Source organism: Ascaphus truei, chromosome 1 (genome assembly GCF_040206685.1).
Source record: "Ascaphus truei isolate aAscTru1 chromosome 1, aAscTru1.hap1, whole genome shotgun sequence".
NCBI classification, from domain to species: Eukaryota; Metazoa; Chordata; class Amphibia; order Anura; family Ascaphidae; genus Ascaphus; species Ascaphus truei.
In genome coordinates, this window is record NC_134483.1 from 59,647,676 (window position 1) to 59,660,103 (window position 12,428).

At 55.7% G+C, this 12,428-nt stretch overlaps 1 protein-coding gene across 3 annotated transcripts in view; it reads left to right on the forward strand.

The window, feature by feature from the left end:
• The first annotated feature begins 690 nt into the window (after positions 1-690).
• The window catches only part of CCDC152 (coiled-coil domain containing 152), a 63,531-nt gene continuing 51,793 nt past the window's right edge, over positions 691-12,428 (forward strand). The window contains exon 1 of one of the 3 annotated variants that reach the window (XM_075588879.1): positions 691-774. The gene's annotated coding sequence lies outside the window, so the exon portion shown is untranslated. Of the gene's footprint in view, positions 785-6,315; positions 6,423-12,428 lie in introns of those variants that run through there. The other 2 variants (XM_075588896.1, XM_075588888.1) reach the window with 2 other exon arrangements.

A 12,428-nucleotide genomic window follows, 5' to 3' on the forward strand; every position in this document is an offset into this window, starting at 1 on the left:
TCTCAGCCTAAAATAGTGATAATTCCCTCAGAACAGGGCAATTTTGGCCACTAATGCTCTGTACTGTGGGGATTGTTACTTAAGTAATGCCTGCAACTTACTGCACTTTGACAAGGTTTGAATTCTAGCCAATCACCTTTCAGAGCTAAAACTCTGCGTTCAGCAGCTCTCAGGCAGGGAAGTGAGAAGAGACTGCAACAGGCGGACTCCTCCCCCAACCTTCCTCACCCAGACACTGACTCCTCCCTCTGCATCCACGGACTCCTCCCCCAACCTTCCTCACCCAGACACTGACTCCTCCCCCTCCATCCACCAGACACGGACTACTCCCCCTTTCTGCTTCAGTTAGACCCTGACTCCTCCCCCTCCCTGCCTCACACAGACACTAACTCCTCCTCCCCCCTCCACCAGACGCGGACTCCTCCCCCTTTCTTCCTCAGACAGACGGTGACTCCTCCCCCTTTCTTCCTCGGGCGACCGGTGACTCCGCCCCCTTTCTGCCGCAGCAGGCGGTGACTCCGCCCCCTTCCTGCCGCAGCCAGGCGGTGACTCCTCCCCCTCCCTACCTCAAACAGACACGGACTCCTCCCCCTCCCTCCACCAGACGCGGACACCTCCCCCTTTCTTCCTCAGCCAGACGCGGACTCCTCCCCCTTTCTTCCTTGGGCAGACAGTGACTCCGCCCCCTTTCTGCCTCAGACAGGCGGTGACTCCGCCCCCTTCCTGCGTGTGGGAGAGTCTCGGGAAGCTCTGCAGAGGAGGAGAGACTCGGGGGTAGGAGAGTGTGTGTATTATTTACTGCGGTGGGGGGGCTGTATTGTTTGTGGAGAGAGAGGGGGGCTGTAGTGTTTGTGGAGAGAAAGAGGGGCTGTAGTGTATGTGTGGAGAGAGGGGGGCTGTAGTGTGTGTGGAGAGAGGGGTGGCTGTAGTGTTTGTGGAGAGAGGGGGGCTGTAGTGTGTGTGTGGAGAGAGGGGGGCTGTAGTGTTTGTGGAGAGAGGGGGGCTGTAGTGTGTGTGTGGAGAGAGGGGGGCTGTAGTGTTTGTGGAGAGAGGGGCTGTAGTGTATGTGTGGAGAGAGGGGGGGGCTGTAGTGTATGTGTGGAGAGAGGGGGGGCTGTAGTGTATGTGTGGAGAGAGGGGGGCTGTAGTGTTTGTGGAGAGAGGGGGGGCTGTAGTGTATGTGTGGAGAGAGGGGGGGCTGTAGTGTATGTGTGGAGAGAGGGGGGCTGTAGTGTATGTGTGGAGAGAGGGGGGCTGTAGTGTGTGTGTGGAGAGAGGGGGGCTGTATTGTTTGTGGAGAGAGAGGGGGGCTGTAGTGTTTGTGGAGAGAAAGAGGGGCTGTAGTGTTTGTGGAGAGAGGGGGGCTGTAGTGTTTGTGGAGAGAGAAGGGGGCTGTAGTGTATGTGTGGAGAGAGGGGGGCTGTAGTGTGTGTGGAGAGAGGGGGGCTGTAGTGTTTGTGGAGAGAGGGGGGCTGTAGTGTGTGTGTGGAGAGAGGGGGGCTGTAGTGTTTGTGGAGAGAGGGGGGCTGTAGTGTGTGTGTGGAGAGAGGGGGGCTGTAGTGTTTGTGGAGAGAGGGGGGCTGTAGTGTATGTGTGGAGAGAGGGGGGGCTGTAGTGTATGTGTGGAGAGAGGGGGGCTGTAGTGTATGTGTGGAGAGAGGGGGGCTGTAGTGTTTGTGGAGAGAGGGGGGGCTGTAGTGTATGTGTGGAGAGAGGGGGGGCTGTAGTGTATGTGTGGAGAGAGGGGGGCTGTAGTGTATGTGTGGAGAGAGGGGGGCTGTAGTGTATGCGTGGAGAGAGGGGGGCTGTAGTGTTTGTGGAGAGAGGGGGGGCTGTAGTGTTTGTGGAAAGAGACGGGGCTGAGGGGAATGTGGTATTTGGAAAGAGGTGTGTGGTGTGTGTGTGTGTGTGTGTGTGTGTGTGTGTGTGTGTGTGTGTGTGTATAGAGGGGAGCACTGTAGTGTATGTGGTGAGAGGGGGTGCATAGAGTTTGTGTGGAGAGAGGGGGTGGGGGACTGTTGTGTTTTGTGTTTGTACAATTTTATTTCAGTGTACAGTATGAAAAAATGTAGTTAAATAAAACGGAAAATATGTTCATAACTCAATAGGACTATACAAAAGTGTCTATATTTAGCAACAAATGCAAAAAAAAACCCAGCCCATACAATTAACCTGTTCAAGTAATAATCCCCTACATAGCAGGGAGTTGCTGGTATGTAATGCCCTGGCTTGGTTAAAGACCCATGGCTTCGCCCTATGCATTTTTGCCAATATATATACACATACTGTATGGAAGGGTAAGTGATATGGAGCCACCTAAATCTAACCAAACATAAATATGGCAAATAATGATGATAATCTATGCTGTTCAAACTAAAAAATAAAAAATACATGTATAAAAATATAAACAAATAAGTGAAATAATGTCCAGATATGTAAAATACAATACAAATCAAAATCCAGCCCCACACGCTGTCCAAATGAGTCTTTACAACCTGAATTCAGGGGGTAACCACTCCCTCCAAGATATCTACAGAAAAAACAAACAAAAAACAGGCGCACTCATAGCGTATTAAAGTTTACAAAATGTATACAGTATGGAGTTGGATATGTAAAAAGGCACACTCACAAACAACGGGAATAAAAGCATTCATGAGTAACACTCAAGCGCCAGCCAGGATGCAGGAAATCAGCCGCTCCAGTGTAACCGTCCGATATGAAGGAAATACAGCAACGCTGCAATTTATTCCTTGTACCGGAACAAGTGGGAAGTGTTTCTCTACTCCCAGCCCTTCGTCACTGTAATGAGCCTCTAGAACAGTCTCGCGAGATTTGGTGACGTCACGTCAATGAGGGCGAACCAGCTCTGTGACGTCACAGCCTTCCCCCCCCGACACGCCCCTGGACGGAGCGCGGTCTACGGCCAGGGAAAGCACGCGCTTTCCCTCAGCCTCAGCGCGCCTCCGCCCGGCTGGATTCACCCTGGACGCAGCCTTATACATTATACGTTAAGAAAGCCACTGTATCAGAAATATATGGCTACAGTATATCATTGCCAATAATGAATACTTCAGGGACTTAGCTGACCCTACTGGTTGGAAGAACACTGTACAGTATACTTTGTCAGTTAATGATTGCTTAATTCGCATCCCCCCCCTCCCTTCCAGGGGTCAGATGCGGTGTTTGGGTGTTAGTCCCATTCTTTGTGAATATGTTTGTTCATGGGAACTTCAAAAAGAGGAGAAGAAACGGGAACAGCAGATTGATTCAATCTTCCCAATCTCGCAATCTGACACCATCTGAATATCATCTTGAACACCAGCCCCAACCTGATTATACCTGGACAGGTCCATCTGGTTACCTGGTATAACCTGACTACTACTGTATCAACAGCAGTCTCACCTTGACTTTACCTCTTTGGCTCAGTATGGTTATCTATCCGAATATCATCCAGCCAAATATCATCAGCATCAACAGGAAGAGGTCATTATGATGCTGGTCAACTCTCCCAATTTATGAGGGAGACCGACTGCTTTTTTGTAAAAATACATTTTCTGCAGTGTTCCCGAAAATGATTCCCAATACAACGGAATGGACATTTTAGGCTGGGGCTATGGTGCCTTCGCCCGCGCGGAGGCGTGCAGAGGCTGGTCAGTGAGCGGGCGCTTACCTGGCCATGGTGGACGGGCCGTGGGGGGCGTGCCGAGGGGCGTCACGGAGCTGGTTCGCCCTCATTGGGCGAACCACTCACATGACCATGTCGCACCAAGAAATCAGTTTGAACTGATTTTTGGTGCAACGCGCGCCTGCTTCCGCGCACACACGCCAGCACACCACATGGACGCGAACACTTCCTTGAGGCAGTCTGTTCGCTCAGAGTGCAGACACGTCCGCACGGTCTGCTGTACCATGACCCCAGCCTTAGAAATATCCACTTATGTACTCTTTGTACACAAATATGTACTCTTTGATAAAGCGCGGTCTCCCATGCGAAACGCTTAAGAGTCGTTCGTCTGGCTGTTGTGTCATTAAAGCTTCCTGCACTTACCTGTGATCCAGTCCCGGTCTGATTCCTTTTCGCAAGGCAGCTGCACCGCCTCATCTTGTCTGAACTTCTGCTACTCATCCTGGTAGGAGCATGCCGACACTGTCAGTGTCCACATCCTGCCCAACAGTGAGTTATTTCTATTACACTGGTCCCACCCATATAAAACTTACCTCACGACAGAGGCTATTGGGGGGACCTGACCACTGTAAAACATTGTGGCTACGTGGGACATCTCATTGCATTGGTTACACTGACCGCTATTGCGTTTAAGGATATTACCAGCATATACCTACTCTGTTTGGCATACACTATGAAGCGCCACTAGGGGGTGTGAGACTCCCTTTCTTTCTACTTAGAAATATCCAGCATTTTCACAGCCTAAGGCCGCACATATAGTGCTGGCGACGGCGACCGATGACGTCACCCGCCGCCGTCGCCACTGATGAAAGTTATTTGATTTTTAGCGATGTCGCTGGCGACAAGGCCATTGACGTCCCTAAAAGGGGTGGGCCGCGCAATTTGATTGGTTTAGAGAGTCACGTGGTGACTGTCTCTAAAAAAATCAAATTTTCTTGGCTTCAAAAATTTTGGTTGCGACGTTGCTCCGTTGCCGTCACACTTACTATAAGCGCTTGCGACGGAGTCAATGTATTTAATTCGTAGCGCCCTCGCGCCAAAACAAATACATTGAATCTGTCGCATGCGCTTATAGTAAGCGCGACGGAGCGACCAAAAATGTTGAAGTTAGTAGAATTTGATTTTGGGAGAGACAGTTGCCACATGTGACTGTCTGTACACCAATCACAGAGCGCCTATTGCACTCTGCCCTCCCCCTTCGCGACGTCACAGGCCTTGTCGCCAGCGACGTCGCTCAAAGTTGAACTGCAACTTTCGCCAATGACGACGGCGACGTCATCGGTCGCGTCGCCGGCACTATCAACGCGGCCTTAACCTCACTAAAAGATGCTTTCAAATTTTGGCCAGTATGGTCATTACGGCTGTGGCACCTAAACCTAAAAAAACTCCTGCTTGCTATGGAAATAGACCTGTCCTTTTTCAAACCCTAATGTAGATGGTCACATTTCAGACACTCACCAGTGCAATCAGTGCAAACCTCCTGTGGGCTCATGCTTTAATGAAGACTACGATTTTTTTTAAACTGAACAGAAAATAAAATAATCGATATCCATTTAGCAAATAATTATCTCTAGTATGCCAATTTGGAGTTGTAACTAAGTGTGTGGGGGCGGCAGGTTTATCATTCACTGATTCAATGGTAAACAAACTCTGGAGAGGTTGTTGAAGTTTCCTGTTTCCCCGTGCCGGCAATTATTTAATATATAGGTCAAATAGGTGGACGTTCTGGACATAAATTAAATCCCTTTTTTCTGATTGATCAACACGCAGGGTATTCAGTAAAGGCTGGAATTTTTGGCACCTGGCTAAGTTTTGAAATGCATGCAATATAAGCCTAAAGCTGAGATTATAGTCTGTGCGCGTCAACAAATTACAGAATCCCTATGAGGCCGTCCCTAGTGCGCGCGCACATGACGAGGTGCGATGGCGCGACCGCGTTTCTAAAAGATAAAAAAATTGTGTCTTTTCAAGCGACGGCGGCCGCGTCACGTGAGTGGTTCAGCCAATCACGGCAAACCAGCCTCAAGACGCGTCCGCCACGCGTCCCCAATCGCTTTCAGCTGAATTCATACATTGGTCAGGTTAGAGGCGCCCGCGATGACAAGTGCGCCAGCGCGATGACAATAATCTCAGCCTAAAATAGTAATAATTCCCTCAGAACAGGGCAATTTTGGCCACTAATGCTCTGTACTGTGGGGATTGTTACTTAAGTAATGCCTGCAACTTACTGCACTTTGACAAGGTTTGAATTCTAGCCAATCAGCTTTCAGAGCTAAAACTCTGCGTTCAGCAGCTCTCAGGCAGGGAAGTGAGAAGAGACTGCAACAGGCGGACTCCTCCCCCAACCTTCCTCACCCAGACACCGACTCCTCCCCCTCCATCCACAGACTCCTCCCACTTCCTCACCCAGACACTGACTCCTCCCCCTTCCTCACCCAGGCACTTACTCCTCCCCCTCCCTCCACCAGACACGGACTCCTCCCCCTTTCTTCCTCAGCCAGACGCGGACTCCTCCCCCTTTCTTCCTCAGCCAGACGCGGACTCCTCCCCCTTTCTTCCTTGGGCAGACAGTGACTCCGCCCCCTTTCTGCCTCAGACAGGCGGTGACTCCTCCCCCTTTCTTCATCGGGCACACAGTGACTCCTCCCCCTTTCTGCATCAGACAGGCAGTGACTCCGCCCCCTTCCTGCGTGTGGGAGAGTCTCGGGAAGCTCTGCAGAGGAGGAGAGACTCGGAGGTAGGAGAGTGTGTGTATTATTTACTGAGGGGGGGGGGCTGTAGTGTTTGTGTGGAGAGGGGGGGGGCTGTAGTGTTTGTGTGGAGAGAGGGGGGGCTGTAGTGTGTGTGGAGAGAGAGGGGGGGGCTGTAGTGTTTGTGGGGGGAGGAGGGGGGGGCTGTAGTGTGTGTGTGTGGAGAGGGGGGGCTGTAGTGTGTGTGTGTGGAGAGGGGGGGGCTGTAGTGTGTGTGGAGAGAGGGGGGGGTTGTAGTGTGTGTGTGTGGAGAGGGGGGGGCTGTAGTGTGTGTGTGTGGAGAGGGGGGGGCTGTAGTGTGTGTGTGGAGAGAGGGGCGGCTGTAGTGTGTGTGTGGAGAGAGGGGGGGCTGTAGTGTGTGTGTGGAGAGAGGGGGGGGCTGTAGTGTTTGTGTGGAGAGAGGGGGGCTGTAGTGTGTGTGTGGAGAGAGGGGGGGCTGTAGTGTTTGTGTGGAGAGGGGGGGCTGTAGTGTGTGTGTGGAGAGAGGGGGACTGTAGTGTTTGTGGGGGGAGGAGGGGGGGCTGTAGTGTTTTTGTGGAGAGGGGGGGCTGTAGTGTGTGTGGAGAGGGGGGGGCTGTAGTGTGTGTGGAGAGAGGGGGGGGTTGTAGTGTGTGTGTGTGGAGAGGGGGGGGCTGTAGTGTGTGTGTGTGGAGAGGGGGGGGCTGTAGTGTGTGTGTGGAGAGAGGGGCGGCTGTAGTGTGTGTGTGGAGAGAGGGGGGGCTGTAGTGTGTGTGTGGAGAGAGGGGGGGGCTGTAGTGTTTGTGTGGAGAGAGGGGGGCTGTAGTGTGTGTGTGGAGAGAGGGGGGGCTGTAGTGTTTGTGTGGAGAGGGGGGGCTGTAGTGTGTGTGGAGAGAGGGGGGGGCTGTAGTGTGTGTGGGGGGAGGAGGGGGGGCTGTAGTGTTTGTGGGGGGAGGAGGGGGGGCTGTAGTGTTTTTGTGGAGAGGGGGGGGCTGTAGTGTTTTTGTGGAGAGAGGGGGACTGTAGTGTTTGTGGGGGGAGGAGGGGGGGCTGTAGTGTTTTTGTGGAGAGGGGGGGCTGTAGTGTGTGTGGAGAGGGGGGGGCTGTAGTGTGTGTGGAGAGAGGGGGGGGCTGTAGTGTGTGTGGGGGGAGGAGGGGGGGCTGTAGTGTTTGTGGGGGGAGGAGGGGGGGCTGTAGTGTTTTTGTGGAGAGGGGGGGGCTGTAGTGTGTGTGGAGAGGGGGGGGCTGTAGTGTGTGTGGGGGGAGGAGGGGGGGCTGTAGTGTGTGTGGGGGGAGGAGGGGGGGCTGTAGTGTGTGTGGAGAGGGGGGGGCTGTAGTGTGTGTGGGGGGAGGAGGGGGGGGGCTGTAGTGTTTGTGTGGAGAGGGGGGGGCTGTAGTGTTTGTGTGTAGAGAGGGGGGCTGTAGTGTGTGTGGGGGGAGGGGGGGGTCTGTAGTGTGTGTGGAGAGAGGGGGGGGCTGTAGTGTTTGTGGGGGGAGGCTGTAGTGTTTGTGGGGGGAGGAGGGGGGGCTGTAGTGTTTTTGTGGAGAGGGGGGGGCTGTAGTGTGTGTGGAGAGGGGGGGGCTGTAGTGTGTGTGGAGAGAGGGGGGGCTGTAGTGTGTGTGGAGAGAGGGGGCTGTAGTGTTTGTGTGGAGAGAGGGGGGGCTGTAGTGTTTGTGTGGAGAGAGGGGGGGCTGTAGTGTTTGTGTGGAGAGAGGGGGGGCTGTAGTGTTTGTGTGTAGAGAGGGGGACTGTAGTGTGTGTGGGGGGACGGGGGGGGTCTGTAGTGTGTGTGGAGAGAGGGGGCTGTAGTGTTTGTGGGGGGAGGAGGGGGGTCTGTAGTGTGTGTGGAGAGAGGGGGCTGTAGTGTTTGTGTGGAGAGAGGGGGGGGGCTGTAGTGTTTGTGGGGGGAGGCTGTAGTGTTTGTGGGGGGAGGAGGGGGGTCTGTAGTGTGTGTGGAGAGAGGGGGGGGCTGTAGTGTTTGTGTGTAGAGAGGGGGGCTGTAGTGTGTGAGGGGGGGCTGTAGTGTTTGTGTGTAGAGAGGGGGGCTGTAGTGTGTGAGGGGGGGCTGTAGTGTTTGTGGGAGGAGGGGGGCTGTAGTGTGTGTGGAGAGAGGGGGGGCTGTAGTGTGTGTGGAGAGAAGGGGGCTGTAGTGTGTGTGGAGAGAGGGGGGCTGTAGTGTGTGTGGAGAGGGGGGGGGCTGTAGTGTTTGTGGGGGGAGGAGGGGGGGCTGTAGTGTGTGTGGAGAGAGGGGGGCTGTAGTGTTTGTGGGGGGAGGAGGGGGGGCTGTAGTGTTTGTGTGGAGAGGGGGGCTGTAGTGTGTGTGGAGAGAGGGGGGCTGTAGTGTTTGTGGGGGGAGGAGGGGGGGGCTGTAGTGTGTGTGGAGAGAGGGGGGGCTGTAGTGTTTGTGGGGGGAGGAGGGGGGCTGTAGTGTGTGTGGAGAGAGGGGGGGCTGTAGTGTTTGTGGGGGGAGGAGGGGGGGCTGTAGTGTTTGTGTGGAGAGAGGGGGGGGCTGTAGTGTTTGTGTGGAGAGGGGGCTGTAGTGTTTGTGTGGAGAGGGGGGCTGTAGTGTGTGTGGAGAGAGGGGGGCTGTAGTGTGTGTGGAGAGAGAAGGGGGCTGTAGTGTGTGTGGAGAGGGGGGGCTGTAGTGTGTGTGGAGAGAGAAGGGGGCTGTAGTGTGTGTGGAGAGAGGGGGGCTGTAGTGTTTGTGTGGAGGGGGGGCTGTAGTGTGTGTGGAGAGGGGGGGGCTGTAGTGTGTGTGGAGAGGGGGGGCTGTAGTGTGTGTGGAGAGGGGGGGCTGTAGTGTCTGTGGAGAGGGGGCTGTAGTGTGTGTGGAGAGGGGGGCTGTAGTGTGTGTGGAGAGGGGGGCTGTAGTGTGTGTGGAGAGGGGGGCTGTAGTGTGTGTGGAGAGAGAAGGGGGCTGTAGTGTGTGTGGAGAGAGAAGGGGGCTGTAGTGTGTGTGGAGAGAGAAGGGGGCTGTAGTGTGTGTGGAGAGGGGGGGCTGTAGTGTGTGTTGAGAGGGGGGGCTGTAGTGTGTGTGGAGAGAGAAGGGGGCTGTAGTGTGTGTGGAGAGAGAAGGGGGCTGTAGTGTGTGGAGAGAGAAGGGGGCTGTAGTGTGTGTGGAGAGAGAAGGGGGCTGTAGTGTGTGTGGAGAGAGAAGGGGGCTGTAGTGTGTGTGGAGAGAGAAGGGGGCTGTAGTGTGTGTGGAGAGAGGGGGGCTGTAGTGTTTGTGTGGAGGGGGAGCTGTAGTGTGTGTGGAGAGAGGGGGGCTGTAGTGTGTGTGGAGAGAGGGGGGCTGTAGTGTGTGTGGAGAGGGGGGGGCTGTAGTGTGTGTGGAGAGGGGGCTGTAGTGTGTGTGGAGAGGGGGGGGCTGTAGTGTGTGTGGAGAGAGAAGGGGGCTGTAGTGTGTGTGGAGAGGGGGGGCTGTAGTGTGTGTGGAGAGGGGGGCTGTAGTGTGTGTGGAGAGAGAAGAGGGCTGTAGTGTGTGTGGAGAGAGAAGGGGGCTGTAGTGTGTGTGGAGAGAGAAGGGGGCTGTAGTGTGTGTGGAGAGAGAAGGGGGCTGTAGTGTGTGTGGAGAGAGGGGGGCTGTAGTGTTTGTGTGGAGGGGGAGCTGTAGTGTGTGTGGAGAGAGGGGGGCTGTAGTGTGTGTGGAGAGAGGGGGGCTGTAGTGTGTGTGGAGAGGGGGGGGGCTGTAGTGTGTGTGGAGAGGGGGGGCTGTAGTGTGTGTGGAGAGGGGGGGCTGTAGTGTGTGTGGAGAGGGGGGCTGTAGTGTGTGTGGAGAGGGGGGCTGTAGTGTGTGTGGAGAGGGGGGCTGTAGTGTGTGTGGAGATGGGGGGCTGTAGTGTGTGTGGAGAGAAAAGGGGGCTGTAGTGTGTGTGGAGAGAAAAGGGGGCTGTAGTGTGTGTGGAGAGGGGGGGCTGTAGTGTGTGTGGAGAGGGGGGGCTGTAGTGTGTGTGGAGAGGGGGGGCTGTAGTGTGTGTGGAGAGGGGGGGCTGTAGTGTGTGTGGAGAGAGAAGGGGGCTGTAGTGTGTGTGGAGAGAGAAGGGGGCTGTAGTGTGTGTGGAGAGAGGGGGGCTGTAGTGTGTGTGGAGAGGGGGGGGGCTGTAGTGTGTGTGGAGAGGGGGGGGCTGTAGTGTGTGTGGAGAGGGGGGGGCTGTAGTGTGTGTGGAGAGGGGGGGCTGTAGTGTGTGTGGAGAGGGGGGGCTGTAGTGTGTGTGGAGAGGGGGGGCTGTAGTGTGTGTGGAGAGGGGGGCTGTAGTGTGTGTGGAGAGAGGGGGGCTGTAGTGTTTGTGTGGAGGGGGGGCTGTAGTGTTTGTGTGGAGGGGGGGCTGTAGTGTGTGTGGAGAGGGGGGGCTGTAGTGTGTGTGGAGAGAGAAGGGGGCTGTAGTGTGTGTGGAGAGGGGGGCTGTAGTGTGTGTGGAGAGGGGGGCTGTAGTGTGTGTGGAGAGGGGGGCTGTAGTGTGTGTGTGGAGAGAGGGGGGCTGTAGTGTTTGTGTGGAGGGGGAGCTGTAGTGTGTGTGGAGAGGGGGGGGCTGTAGTGTGTGTGGATTAGGGGGGCTGTAGTGTGTGTGGAGAGGGGGGGCTGTAGTGTGTGTGGAGAGGGGGGCTGTAGTGTGTGTGGAGAGAGGGGGCTGTAGTGTGTGTGGAGAGAGGGGGGGGCTGTAGTGTGTGGAGAGAGGGGGGCTGTAGTGTGTGGAGAGAGGGGGGGGCTGTAGTGTGTGGAGAGAGGGGGGGGCTGTAGTGTGTGGAGAGAGGGGGGGGCTGTAGTGTGTGGAGAGCTAGGGGGGGGCTGTAGTGTGTGGAGAGAGTGGGGGCTGTAGTGTGTGTGGAGTGAGGGGGGGCTGTAGTGTGTGGAGAGAGGGGGGGCTGTAGTGTGTGGAGAGAGGGGGGGCTGTAGTGTGTGGAGAGAGGGGGGCTGTAGTGTGTGGAGAGAGGGGGGCTGTAGTGTGTGGAGAGAGTGGGGGCTGTAGTGTGTGGAGAGAGTGGGGGCTGTAGTGTGTGGAGAGAGTGGGGGCTGTAGTGTGTGGAGAGAGTGGGGGCTGTAGTGTGTGTGGAGTGAGGGGGGGCTGTAGTGTGTGGAGAGAGGGGGGGGCTGTAGTGTGTGGAGAGAGGGGGGGGCTGTAGTGTGTGTGGAGTGAGGGGGGGCTGTAGTGTGTGTGGAGAGAGGGGGGGCTGTAGTGTGTGTGGAGAGAGGGGGGGGCTGTAGTGTGTGTGGAGTGAGGGGGGGCTGTAGTGTGTGTGGAGAGGGGGGGGCTGTAGTGTGTGTGGAGAGGGGGGGCTGTAGTGTGTGTGGAGTGAGGGGGGGCTGTAGTGTGTGTGGAGTGAGGGGGGGCTGTAGTGTGTGTGGAGTGAGGGGGGGCTGTAGTGTGTGTGGAGTGAGGGGGGGCTGTAGTGTGTGTGGAGTGAGGGGGGGCTGTAGTGTGTGTGGAGTGAGGGGGGGCTGTAGTGTGTGTGGAGTGAGGGGGGGCTGTAGTGTGTGTGGAGAGAGGGGGGCTGTAGTGTGTGTGGAGAGGGGGTGGCTGTAGTGTGTGGAGAGGGGGTGGCTGTAGTGTGTGGAGAGGGGGGGGCTGTAGTGTGTGTGGAGAGGGGGGGGCTGTAGTGTGTGTGGAGAGGGGGGCTGTAGTGGGTGGAGAGAGGGGGGCTGTAGTGTGTGGAGAGAGGGGGGCTGTAGTGTGTGTGGAGTGAGGGGGGAGCTGGGAGAGTTATCCCAGCTCTCCCCCTCCGGCGGATGCGGAACCTCTGTTCGCGGCGGCCATTTTTTTATCGCGATCCCGGTAATAACGCGGTTTATATCCGTGGCCCCCGAGCAGCGCGTTATAACGGGGTTCAGCTGTATATATATTTGTATAGCAAGACTATATTATTGGGTTTATACACTAGCATTTGAGTTTATATATTGCACTAGCTTTTGTGCCCGGCTTCGCCCGGGGAATTTAATATTGAATACATTGTCTGGTATATTGATTACTTTTTGATTGAATAATATTGGGGTTTGCTCAGCTGGTTGGGGATACAGGGTTCAGGGAAGTACCTTGTA